The sequence below is a fragment of the Nicotiana tabacum genome, chromosome 4 (genome assembly GCF_000715075.1).
Source record: "Nicotiana tabacum cultivar K326 chromosome 4, ASM71507v2, whole genome shotgun sequence".
Classification (NCBI taxonomy): domain Eukaryota; kingdom Viridiplantae; phylum Streptophyta; class Magnoliopsida; order Solanales; family Solanaceae; genus Nicotiana; species Nicotiana tabacum.
Window position 1 is genome coordinate 54671659 of NC_134083.1, and position 14533 is coordinate 54686191.

Here is a 14533-nt window from a genome sequence, read left to right on the forward strand (position 1 = left end):
CTAGATTCGAGCCGATTGGAGTCGGAAAATCGAGGAAAAGGCATAATACTTGACTGATTAAGCGTGGTTTGAGGTAAGTGACTTGTCTAACCTTGTGTGGGAGAAATTTCCCTTAGGATTGGTATTGATATGAAAATGTTGATGTGTTGAAAGTCGTATACACGAGGTGACGAGTGTGTACACGGGCTAAATGTGGAAGATTATGTCTTTTAATTGTGTAGAGTATTGTTTCATATTAATTAAATTATTTTATTCTGTTATATTCATCATCATTGATCTATTTTATATTTTTAAAATTTGCCTGACCTGTTCCTGCTAAGTGTTTTACTTGTTTAGTTAAAACTCTGTTTCTTTTGTTCCGTGCATTATTTGAAGGTTGGATTTCTTAATTTAAATATTATTTAAAAAATAAAGTATTTTACATTTAAAATTTTGATGTTAAGTCAAGATGTTAAATTTGTGAAATATTATTTTTGCTGAATATTTTGTGAGATTTTTGTATTCATTGTGATTGATCCGTGAGCTCTGTATTGTGAAAATAATGGATATTATTTTTTTATTGAATATTTTGTGAGATTTTTTATATTCATTGTGATTGAGCTGTGATATCTGTATTGTGAAAATAATGTTATTGTTGATTTATTTTGGCCAGTTGAAATATTTGGGCATTTGAGGTACAAATTATGATATATTGTGATATTGATACGCATGCGATCGTATAAGGTCTGGGTGTTGAAACGCATGCGGTGAGATATGAATGACTTGATACGCGTGGCTAGTAGGGGAACTACTAGAAGTCATGCGGTGTGATAAGAGTAGCTAAAACACGGGATGCTATTTCGGAAAAAATATTTTCTTTAAAATTAAATGTGAAGGCTCCCGCGGTGATATAAGAAAATGAAATATTGTGAATTTATTTATGATTTGGGACTACGAGGCGGTATCTCGGGAGTGCCCATGTTGATATTTCTTTATGGCTGCATTTGTCTTTGGTTATTTTGATGAATACCTTAAAGTTGTAAATTTCTGTTTTTCCTTCCGCGAGGTATTGTTTGCCCTTATTCTGTGTAGTTAAATTGTGACATACTATTCACATGATTTATTCTCATTGTCATTTTTATTATTATATTGTTAAACTTTTCACCCTGTCTTTTATTATTTTCAGTAAGGCCCTGACCTGACCTCGTTACTACTCTACCGAGGTTAGGCTTGGCACTTACTGGGTACCGCTGTTGTGTACTCATACTACACTTCTACATATTTTTTTGTGCAGATCCAGGTACTTCCTATCAAACCAAGTATCAGTGAACTAGCTACACGCGGAGACTTCAAGGTATATCTGTCAGCGTCCGCAGACCTCTGGGTTCCCTTCTATCCTTATTGTGTTGCTTTCCTTATTATCTTTAGACTCTGATGTATAGAGACTCTTAGAATAAATTCTTAGAAGCTTGTGACTTATTTCCACCGGGTTTTGGGAGTTGTCACTATTTGAATCACGGTTTAATTTATTTTATATGTTGAGATTTAGTTTCAGTTTTGTATTCCGCGTAGGCTTACCTAGTCTTAGATACTAGGTGCCATCACGACATTCTACGGAAGGAATTTGGGGTCGTGACAGAGACCTCAAGTAGCTTCACTTCATGTATTACAACTTGTACGTGTGGTCAGAATTTGGATTTTTGGAAGTTCGGAGTTGATTCAGAAGAAAAATTCTAATTTCGGAAGCTTTAAGTTGGAAGAATTGACTAAGGTTTGACTTTTGAGAAAACGACCTCGGAATCGGGATTTGAAGGTTCCAATAGATTCGTATGATGATTTCGGACTTGGGAGCATGTTCGGGTTAAGTATCGGGTGAAACGGGGGAATTTCGATACTTAATATGGAAAGATGGCATTTTGAAGGTTTTAGAATTTCATAAGTTTGGTTTGAAGTGGATGTTGATGTTATTGACATCCGTTTGAGTTTCCGAGCTTTGGAATAGGTTTGTATCGTGATTTGTGGCTTGCACGCAAAATTTGAAGTCATTCCGGGATGTTTAAGTGTAATTCGGATGCTTTCAGCGAAATTTGAATGTTTGAAAGTTTAAAGAAGGTTTAGATCGTTGATTCGTAGATTTGATGTTGTTGGGAAAGATTCGAGGCTTCGACTAAGTCCGTATTGTATTTTTGGTTGTATTGGTATGTTTGGATAGTCTCCAGGGGGCCTCGGGTTTGAAATGGAATGGAAACGGATTGAAACTTGGAATTGAGGACCTGTTGATGCTGCTGAAGTTTGGTGCCATCGCACCTGCAGAAAGAGTGGCTGCAGGTTCGGTCACGCAGGTGCGAAGAGTCCATCACAGGTGAGATTTTCCTCGAGGAAGTCTGAGAGCAAGGAAAATTCTGCACCTGCGAAGCCGCAGATGCGGAGAAGATACCGCAGAAGCAGAGGTTGGCCAAGAAGGCTTGGGGCCGCAGAAGCGCTCGAGGCCCGCAGAAGCAGAAGCGCAGATGCGCTACTTGGGGCGCAGAAGCGAGGGTTGCTGGTTTGAGCTAGCAATGGATTTTCCAAAGTGCGGAGCCGCAGAAGCGGCTAATTCACCGCAGCTGCGACAGTCGTTGGGCAGTGGGGTGTTATTTAATTCACTTTGAAACATGGCCGAAAGCAATTATTGTTTGATTGTCACCGTCAGTTTTTGCCTGATGATCATAAGTTTAGAAGGATGAAAAATGCATTCAAAAAGAATAAAGTGGAATATGATTCACCACCTCATATACTTTCTGTCACGACCCAATTTCCTATAGGTCGTGATGGCGCCTAACATCACAGCTACGCAATTCAACTAGTGATTTAAACATATAATTATTTCTTTAACAATTAGCCGAGTAATTAAACTCTTCTTACTTGCAAGAATTAAAAAAATATGAAAGGTATGCTAAATTAAAAACCAAGAAAAATAATTGAGTCCAAATTTCACTAGTGTGTGTGCCAAGAACTGGTGTCACAAGTGTATGAGCATCTAGTAGATTATACAAAATTCTAAATACTGTCTGAAATAAAATAGACAGAATACAAATACAAGAAGAGGCACTAGTTGCTGCAGAATGGCTCAGAAAAGCAGCTCACCACTAAGCCTCTGGATAACGTGGGTGCGCGCCGATAGGTCCTCCGATAGCACCTGTCTCAGGTCCTGCACAAAAAGTGCAGCAAACGTAGCATGAGTATGTAAACAACGTGTACCCACTAAGTATCAAGCCTAATATCGAAGAAGTAGTGACGAGAGGTCGACTTTGACACTCACTAAGAGTCAATAATATTATAATAGAATATATTTAATTAAACATGATTTTTAGGTGAACAACAATAATTTTCTTAACAAGCAAAAATAATTAATTCCTTACATTTCAATAACTTCCAATTTATTAATTAACTTCACAAGCAGCAATTAAAATATCAAGGTATCGTGTAATTATTATTATTAGGTACGATTTTTGTCGAGGTCGTACGGCCTGATCCAGAATATCGTGTATACTGCCGAGGGACGTGCGGCACGATCCATAGATGCATCTATACTGCCGAGGCGTTCGACCCGCTCCACAAGAAATGAGGACATTTTCTTATGAACCTCCGGAATGAGAAGTTATTATAATGTTAACACATAGGATGTTCGATCTCTATTAACAATTAAATAATTTACACAAAATTCGAGTATATGAAGTTTCAATCTTTTACTATTTCCTCTAAAATTTACAATATAATCCCAATAGTCTAATTAAATAAAATATTCAATTAAGTCCTAAAGTACCCGGACATAGCATAATTAGTAGCTACGCACGGACTCTCGTCACCACGTGCAAACATAGCCCCCACAATTACCAATAATTATTAATTTAAATAACCTATGGGGTAAATTCCCTCTTACAAGGTTAGACAAGAGACTTACCTTGTCTCAAAGTCCATTTCTCAATCACATTGTCGTGTAAAAATCCCAATTCGGTGCCAAAAAATCCGAAACTATCCAAATATTATATAAAATACTTAATACATGCTCAATAATTCGAAATTAGACTATTAAATTAATTACCCAACCCAAAATGGTAAAATTCCTAAAATTTATCCGGGCCCACATGCCCGGATTCCGAAAAGTTTTGGAGAAAATCGTTACCCATAATCTCAAGAACTCAAATATACAATTTTCATCCAATTCCATAACCATTTTCGTGGTTAAAATCTCATTTTTATACAAATCTAGGTTTTTCCTCTAACCCTTGATTTTCACGATTTACAGGTTATAATCTATCCACAATCTATATATTTAACTCAAAGTGTGTAGAATTAACTTACCTTCAAGTTTCTAGTTGAAATCCCCTCTCAAAAAGCTCCAAAATCGCCCAAAAATGGAGGAATTACGGGCTAAAATGGCTGAGTCTCTCCCCTTTAAAACGTTTTGCCCAGCAGTATTCTCGCACCTGCGGACAAATGGATCGCTTTTGCGCAACCGCAGGTGCACCCAAGCCTTCGCACCTTCACATTTCTCGCTTCTGGGCGCCTTGCCTCGCACCTGCGGACAAAGGGACCGCTTCTGCGCAACCGCAGGTGCGCCCAAGCCTTCGCACAAGCGCATTTCTCGCTTCTGCACGCCTTGCCTCGCACCTGCGGTTGCGCAGAAGCACCCCAAAATTCTGCATCTACGGTTGATGGCCTGCCTTCCCCTTTCCGCATCTGCGAGCACCTGTCGCATCTGCGATGGTCTCACCTGCGACTGTCCAAGCGCAGGTGCGATTGCAGCAGAAGCTGGAAGCTTCAGCTGCTGTTCCAAATTCCAAAATTGGTCCGAGCCTCGTCCGGTTGACACCCGAGGCCCCGCTCGAACATACCAACAAATTTGGAATCATAAAACGGACTCGCTCGAACCCTCGGAATGTGTAAAACAACATCAAAACTAAGAATCATACCTCAAACCAAATTGATTCAACTTAGAATTTTCAAATTCTTCAAACTTACTCCAAACGTGCCGAAATATACTTATACTACTCGGAATGACATCAAATTTTGCGTGCAAGTCTTAAATCACCATACGGAGCTATTCTCAGGCTCGGAATTCCAAACTTACTTCAATTACTCCAAAACCTAGTCCAAACCAAATTTAAAGAACATTAAACCTTCAAATAGATAATTTTCACTATTAAGTGCCGAAATGCACCCGGGTTGTCCAAAACTCGATACGAACATAGCCCAAGTCCAAAATCATCATACAAACCTATTGGAACCGTCAAATCCCGATTCCGGGTTCGTTTTCTAAAAATGTTGACCGAAGTCAAACTTGGCATTTTAAGGCCAACTTAAGAAACTAAGTGTTCTGATTTCAACTCGAACACTTCCAAATCCCGAACCAACCATCCCCGCAAGTCATAAATTGATAAAAGCACATACGAGGAGTTTTATTTAGGGGAACGGGGTTCTAAAAGTCAAAATGACCGGTTGGGTTATTACATTCTCCACCTCTTAAACAAACGTTCGTCCTCGAACGGGTTTAGAATTATACATAGAGTGCTGAATAATTGTGGATATCTGCTCCGCATGTCCTCCTCGGCCTCTCAAGTCACTTTCTCAACTGGTTGGCCCCTCCACTGGACTTTTACCACAGTAATCTCCTTGGACCTCAATTGGCAAACCTGTTTATCAACAATGGCAACTGGTTCCTCTTCATAACCCAAACTCTTATATAGCTGAACCGTGCTGAAGTCTAACACGTGTGATAGGTCGGCATGATACTTCTGGAGCATAGATACATGGAAAATCGGATGAACTCCTAATAGACTGGGAGGCAAAGAAAGCTCATAAGCAACCTCCCCAAATCGTCTCAACACCTCAAATTGGCTTATAAACCTTGGGCTCAACTTGCCCTTTTCCCCAAATCTCATGATTCCCTTCATCGGCGAAACCTTCAAGAGAAATTTTTCACCCACCATAAATGATAAATCACGCGCTTTCTGATCCGCGTAACTTTTTTGTCTGGACTGTGCTGTACAAAGTCGCTCCTAAATTAACTTTACCTTTTCCAAGGCATCCTTTAACAAATTAGTACTATATAACTAAGCCTCACCGGGCTCAAACCATCCGATAGGTGAAGGACATCGCTGACCATATAAAGCCTCAAATGGAGCCATCTCGATGCTGGATTGGTAACTGTTGTTATAAGCAAACTTGGCCAAAGGCAAGAAACAATCCCACTGACCTCCAAAATCAATCACACATGCCTGAGCATATCCTCCAAAATTTTAACTGTCCGCTCCGACTGTCCGTCGGTCTGCGGATGAAAGGTTATGCTGAGCTCTATACGGGTCCCCAATTCGCTCTGTACTGCTCTGCAAAAATGTGAAGTAAACTGAGGACCTCTATATTATATGATGAAAATTAGCACACCGTGCAACCGTACTATCTCCTGAATATAAATCTGGGCCAACCTCTCCGAAGTATACTTAGTCACAACCGGAATAAAGTGTGCCGACTTGGTCAACCTGTCGACAATGACCCAAACTGCATCAAACATCCGCAAGGTCCGTGGCAACCCAACAACAAAGTTCATAGTAATGCGTTTTCATTTTCACTCCGGTATAGTCATTTGCTGAAGTAGGACACCTGGCCTCTGGTGCTCATATTTAACTTGCTGGCAATTTAGACACCTAGCTATATACTCAACTATGTCCTTCTTCATCCTCTGTCACCAATAATGTTGCCTCAGGTCACGATACATCTTCGTAGCACCAGGATGAATAGAATACCGAGAACTCTATGCCTCCTCTAGAATCTTTTTCCTCAGTCCATCCACATTAGGAACACATATACGATCCTGGATTCGTAGAACACCATCCGCGCCAATAGTAACTTCCTTGGCACTACCCCATAATACCGTTTCTCGAAGAACCAATAAGTGTGGATCATCATACTGGAGAGCCTTGATCAGCTCAAATAGTGAAGACTGGGCCACAACACATGCATGAACTTGACTGGACTTTGAAATATTCAGCCTCACAAGTCTGTTAGCCAAGGACTGAAAATCCAAAGCTAATGGCCTCTCCTCTGCTGAAATGAAATCCAAACTACCCATACTCTCCGCTTTTCTACTCAAGGCATCTGCAATCACATTTGCCTTGCCCGGATGATACAGGATAGTAATATCATAATCTTTTATTAACTCAAGCCATCTGTGCTGCCTCAAATTTAGGTCCCTCTGCTTGAACAAATGCTATAAACTACGATGATCAGTGTAAACTTCACAAGACACCCCATAAAGATAATGCCTCAAAATCTTAAGAGCGTGAACAATTGCAGCTAACTCCAGATCATATATCGGGTAATTCTTCTCGTGGGATTTCAGCTGACGTGAGGCATATGCAATAACTCTCCCCTCCTGCATTAATACACAAATCAAACCAAAGTGTGAAGCGTCACAATACATTGTATACATACCCACACCGGAAGGCAACACTAACACTGGTGATGTACTCAATGCTGTCTTGAGCTTCTGAAAGCTCACCTCACAATCATCAGACCATCGGAACGGATCACCTTTCTGGGTTAATTTGGTCAAAGGTGTTGCAAGAGATGAAAATCCCTCCACGAACCGACGATAATAACCAGCTAAACCTAGAAAACTCCTTATCTCAGTCGCCGAAGTGGGACGATGCCAATTCTAAACTGCCTCGATCTTTTTGGAATCAAATTTAATGCCCTCGCCCGATATAATGTGCCCCAAGAATGCTACAGAATTTATCCAAAACTCACATTTGGAGAACTTAGCATATAGCTTTTGTTCCCGCAGTGTCTGAAGCACCACTCTCATATGCTGATCGTGCTCTTCCTTACTACGCAAGTAAATCAAAATATCATCAATGAAGACAATGACAAACGAATCAATATATGGCCTAAATACCTTGTTCACCAAATCCATAAATGTCACTGGGGAGTTAGTCAAACCAAAAGACATCACCAAAAATTCATAATGACCATATCTAGTCCGGAAAGCAGTCTTTGGAACATCCGAATCCCGAATCTTCAACTGATGGTACCCCGACCTCAAGTCGATCTTATAAAACACCCTAGCACCCTGCAACTGGTCAAATAGATCATCAATACGTGGCAACGGGTACTTGTTCTTAATGGTGACTTTGTTCAGTTGGCGATAGTCAATACACATTCGCATAGTTCCATCCTTTTTCTTCACAAATAATACCGGTGCACCCCGAGGCGATACACTCGGTCTGACGAACCCTTTAGCTAGTAAATCCTCAAGATGTTCTTTCAATTCCTTTAATTCTTTTGGAGCCATGAGATACTGTGGGATAGATATAGGGTGGGTATCTGGAGCCAAGTCAATACAAAATTCAATATCACGATCTGGTGGCATGCCTAGAAGATCTGAGAGAAATACATCAGAGAACTCTCGGACTACAGGCACTGAATCAATCGCCGGAGTCTCTGCAGTAGTATCCCGAACATAGGCTAGATAAGCCAAACAACCCTTCTCGACTATGTGTTGAGCTTTTAGAAAGGAAATAACCTAGTTAGATGCATTGACAGACGAACCCTTCCACTCCAACCTAGGTAATTCTGGCATTTCCACAGTAACAGTCTTAGCATGGCAATTTAAGACGGCATGATATGGGGATAGCCAGTCCATGCCTAGGATAATCTCGAAGTTGGTCATATCAAGCAGCAGAATATCTGCTCTAGTCTCATAACCACAGAATGTAATAATACAGGACCGGTAGATCCGGTTCACAAAAACAGAATCGCCCACAAGAGTGGACACATAAACATGAGTACTCAAGGACTCACGAGAAACACCTAGGAAATGAGCAAATAGAGATGACACATATGAATACGTAGATCCTGGATCAAATAATACTGAGGCATCTTTGCCGCAAATAGAAATAATACCTGTAATCACGGCATCTGAGGCCTCTGCATCTGGTCTGGCTCGAAAAGCATAGAACCGAGCTGGAGCGCCAACTGGCTGGCCTCCACCTCTAGGACGGACCCTACCTACCTGCCCTCCACCTTTGGGTGGTCGGACGGCTGGTGGAGCAACTGGTGCGGTAATCATAGGCTACTGACCCTGCTGCACTGGTCTACCCCGAAGCCTAAGGTAGAATCTCCGCATGTGACTGAAATTCTCGTACTCGTAATAACTTCTCGGTGCGATGGGCTGCTGACTAGAAGTCTAACCTTGGTGACCTGAATACCCACTGGAAGAACCCTGAATAGCTGGTGGGCGATAAGAACTTTCTAGCATAGCACTGAAATAAGGTCGCACTGGGGCACCCCGAGAAGGCGGTGGTGCTGGATATGGGGGCCTATTGGACTGCCCTCTCACGAACTGACCTCTACCCCTAGACGGAGTACCTCTGAACTCTCCAGAGTATCTAAACCGCTTATCCCTCATAACCTGCTCTCGGCTACGCTGACGCACACCCTCAATCCTTCGGGCTATCTTCACAACCAACTCATAAGAAATCCCCATCTCAACCTCTCGGGCCATAATGTCCTGAATGCCAGTATGTAAACCCGCAACAAACCCCCGCACTCTCTCCACATCAGTAGGGAGTATCATAAGTGCATGGCGAGATAACTCAGAGAACCTCGCCTCATAATCGGTCACTGACATCTGACCCTGCTAGAGCTGCTCAAACTGAAACCGCAACTCTTCCCTCTAGGAAGGTGGAATATACTTGTCTAGGAAAATACGGGTGAACCTATCCCAAGTCATAGGAGGAGAATCTGTTGGTATGCCAAGAATATAAGACTTCCACCATCTACGGGCTCTGCCCTCCAGCTGAAAAGTAGCAAAGTCTACCCCGTGAGACTCCAATATCCTCATGTTGTGCATTCTGTCCCTGCACCTATCAATGAAATCCTGGGGATCCTCATGTCGTTCACCCCAAAGACAGGAGGATGTAATCTAGTCCATTTGTCCAATAGCTTTTGCGGCTCGAGTGTAGCTATTGCCATTGGATGGACTCCACCCACGGGTAGTGCACCCTGGGTCTGATATATAACAGTTGCCTTCCCATGAGCCTGTGCGGTAGGGGTCTGTGCTCCCCCGCCTGCCTGAGATGTGGTTGGGTCTGCCGGAAATAAACCGGCATGAGTTATAGTGTCCATGAACCGCAGAATACGACCCATGACCTCCTGGAATCCCGATGCAGACGTGAAATCCACCGGAGCTGGCTCTGCTACGGGCACCTCGCCCTGTTCCTCAATAATAGGATCCTCAGCTGGACCCACTGGTGGCATAACTAGAACAACTCTGGGATGTCCTCGTCCCCTACCACGGGCTGGAGCCCTCCCTCAGCCTCGGCCTCGGCCTCTAAAAATAGGGGAGTAACTCTTCCCTGGCCTGGAACCTCATTAGAACGCGTTCCCATCATCTGTGAGAGAATAAGAGAAAGATGTTTAGTACTACATCAACTACACTATGGGAGATGAAGAAAGGTAGTTTTCCTAACACCCTATAGCCTCTCGAAGATAAGTACATACGTCTCTGTACCGATCCACAAGACTCTATTAGGCCTGCTCATACCATATTGTCACGACCCAATTTTCTATAGGTCGTGATGGCGCCCAACATCACATCTAAGCAAGCCAACTAGTGATTTAAACATATAATTATTTCTTTAAAAATTAGCCGAGTAATTAAACTCTTCTTACTTGCAAGAATTAAGAAAAATATGAAAGGTCTGCTACATTAAAACCAAGAAAAAAATTGAGTCCAAATTCCACTAGTGTGTGTGCCAAGACCTGGTGTCATAAGTGTATGAGCATCTAGTAGATTATACAAAATTCTAAATACTGTCTGAAATAAAATAGACAGAATACAAAGACAAGAAGAGGCACTAGTTGCTGCAGAATGGCTCAAAAAAAGCAGCTCACCACTAAGCCTCTAGATAACGTGGGTGCGCGCCGATATGTCCTCTGATAGCACCTGTCTCAGGTCCTGCACAAAAAGTGCAGCAAGCGTAGCATGAGTACGTAAACAACGTGTACCCAATAAGTATCAAACCTAATCTTGAAGAAATAGTGACGAGAGGTCGACTTTGACACTCACTAAGGGTTAAGAATATTATAATATAATATATTTAATTAAACATGATTTTTAGGTGAACAACAATAATTTTCTTAACAAGCAGAAATAATTAATTCCTTACATTTCAATAATTTCCAATTTATCAATTAACTTAACAAGCAGAAATTAAAATATCAAGGTATCGTGTAATTATTATTATTAGGCACAATTTCTGCCAAGGTCGTACGGTCCGGTCCAGAGTGTCGTGTATACTGCCGAGGGACGTGCGGTGCGATCCATAGATGCATCTATACTATCGAAATGTTCGGTCCGCTCCAAGAGAAAGGAGGAGATTTTCTTATGAACCTCCGGAATGAGAAGTTATTATAATGTTAACACATAGGATGTTCGATCTCTATTAACAATTAAATGATTTACACAAAATTCGAGTATATGAAGTTTCGATCTTTTACTATTTCCTCTAACAATTTACAATATAATTCCAATAATTTAATTAAATAAAATATGCAATTATCACAAGTAATTCATGATTTGAGTCCTAAACTACCCGGACATAGCATAATTAGTAGCTACGCACGAACTCTCGTCACCTCGTGCGTACGTAGCTCCCACAATTACCAACAATTATTAATTTAAATCACCTATGGGGTAAATTCCCTCTTACAAGGTTAGACAAGAGACTTACCTTGTCTCAAAGTCCACTTCCCGGGCACAATGTTGTGTAAAAATCCCAATTCGGTGCCAAACAATCCGAAACTATCCAAATATTATATAAAATAATTAATACAAGCTCAATAATTGGAAATTAGACTATTAAATTAATTACCCAACCCAAAATGATAAAATTCCTAAAATTTATCCCGCCCCACGTGCCCGGATTCCCAGAAAATTTTGGAGGAAATCGTTACCCATAATCTCAAGAACTCAAATATATAATTTTCATCCAATTCCATAACCATTTTTGTGGTTAAAATCTCATTTTTATACAAATCTAGGTTTTTCCTCTAACCCTTGATTTTCACGATTTATAGGTTATAATCTATCCATAATCTATGTATTTAACTCAAAGTGTGTAGAATTAACTTACCTTCAAGTTGCTAGTTAAAATCCCCTCTCAAAAAGCTCCAAAATCGCCCAAAAATGGAGGAATTACGGGCTAAAATGGCTGAGTCTCGCCCCTTTAAAACGTTCTGCCCAATAGTGTTCTCGCACATGCGAACAAAGGGACCGCTTTTGTGCAACCGCAGGTGCGCCCAAGCCTTCGCACCTGCGCATTTCTCGCTTCTGCGTGCCTTGCCTCGCACCTGCACGCTCGCAGGTGTGCCCCAAAATGTCGCACCTGCGACTGTCCAAGCGCAGGTGCGATTGCCGCAGAAGCTGGAAGCTTCAGCTGTTGTTCCAAATTCCAAAATTGGTCTGAGACTCGTTCGGTTGACACACGACACCCCCGAGGCCCCGCCCGAACATACCAACAAGTTTGGAATCATAAACGGACTTGCTCGAACCCTCGGAAAATGTAAAACAACATCAAAACTAAGAATCATACCTCAAACCAAATTTATTCAACTTAGAATTTTCAAATTCTTCAAACTTACTCCAAACGTGCCGAAATATACTTATACTACTCGGAATGACACCAAATTTTGCGTGCAAGTCTTAAATCACCATACGGATCTATTCTCAGGCTCGAAATTCCAAACGGACTTCAATTACTTCAAAACCTACTCCAAACCAAATTTAAAGAACATTAAACCTTCAAATAGTTGATTTTCACTATTAAGTGCCGAAATGCTCCCGGATTGTCCAAAACCCGATTCGAACATACGCCCAAATCCAAAATCATCATACGAACCTATTGGAACAGTCAAATACCGATTCTGGGGTCATTTTCTAAAACTGTTGACCGAAGTCGAACTTGGCATTTTAAGGCCAACTTAAGGAACCAAGTGTTCCGATTTCAACCCGAACACTTCCAAATCCAGAACCAACCATCCCTGCAAGTCATAAAATAATAAAAGTACATACATGGAGTTTTATTTAGGGGAACGGGGTTCTAAAAGTTAAAATGACCGATTGGGTCATTACACTTCAAGTGAGGAAATTTGGGAGATGGTACAAAACTTCAGTAAAGTTACTGAGGCTCCACCTTCTAGATTCCCCGGATATGGTGTTACTCATAATTGGACAAAACAGAGTATATTTTGGGAGTTTCCTTATTAGAAGGATAATCTTCTCCCACACAACCTTGATGTCATGCATATTAAGAAGAATTATTTTCACAATTTGTTCAACACAATGATGGATGTTAAAGGTAAGACAAAAGATAACTCGAAGGCTAGAATAGACTTACAAGAATATTGGAGGCGACCTGAATTATACTTGCAGACAGCGAACAATGGTAAGGTGTTCAAGCCCAAAGCAAGTTACACATTCACTCTGGAGGAAAGACGACAAATTTATGATTGGGTTATGAAATTGAAGATGCCTGAGGGTTATGCGTCGAATCTTGGAAAAAAAATAGATATGGAGGTTGGGAAGTTGAGCCATATGAAAAGTCATGGCTGTCATGTTTTCATGGAGACCTTAGTACCTATTGCATTTTGCGATTTGCCTGAAAGAATCTGGAAACCCATCACAAAGATTAGTTTATTTTTCAAAGACTTGTGTTCTACCACTTTAAGGGAAGAAAACCTACTTCGGATGGATCAGAACATTCGTGTAACTTCTAGTAAGATGGAAAAAATATTTCCATGTGGTTTCTTTGATGTGATAGAACATCTTCCAATCCACATTGTACACGAGGCACGACTTGGAGGGCCTGTTCAATGCGGATGGATGTATCCCTTTGAGAGGTAATATTATAAGTTTGATGTATTATTCTATTTTATTTGAATGCTCTTGGCTAACATAACATTATGTAGGACAATTGGCAAATGCAAATAATTTGTTAAGCAGAGGAATAGGATTGAAGGATCTATATGCGAAGCCTATCTTGCAAAGGAAACTGCACATTTTTGTTCTTATTATTTTGAGAGTAACGTGTCATGTTCTAGGAATAGGCCCAATAGGCACACTGTCGAATGTGTGAATGATCCATTATATCCACCAATGTCCATCTTCAATTAACCAGGCCGATGTTCTAAGGATGTTAGAAAGAAAAGTTTGAATGATATGGAGTACAAGTCAGCTACAATGCATGTGTTGCTAAATTGTCCCGAAGTTCAACCATTTCTTAAGTAAGTATTGATTTATTAGTTATCAAAATGTAAAATTTACAGTGGTTACATATTGATGCAACTACTAAAAAATTTTGATGTGTCACAGTCACTTCGTGAGTCAATTTGGCCATGATGTTGTATATACAAGTTTTGATACGTGGTTCAAACAGTTTGTAAATTTATCCTGATAATGTTCTTCTAAAGTTTCCGCTATATATATGAGTTCCCGCCATTAATCCTTATATAT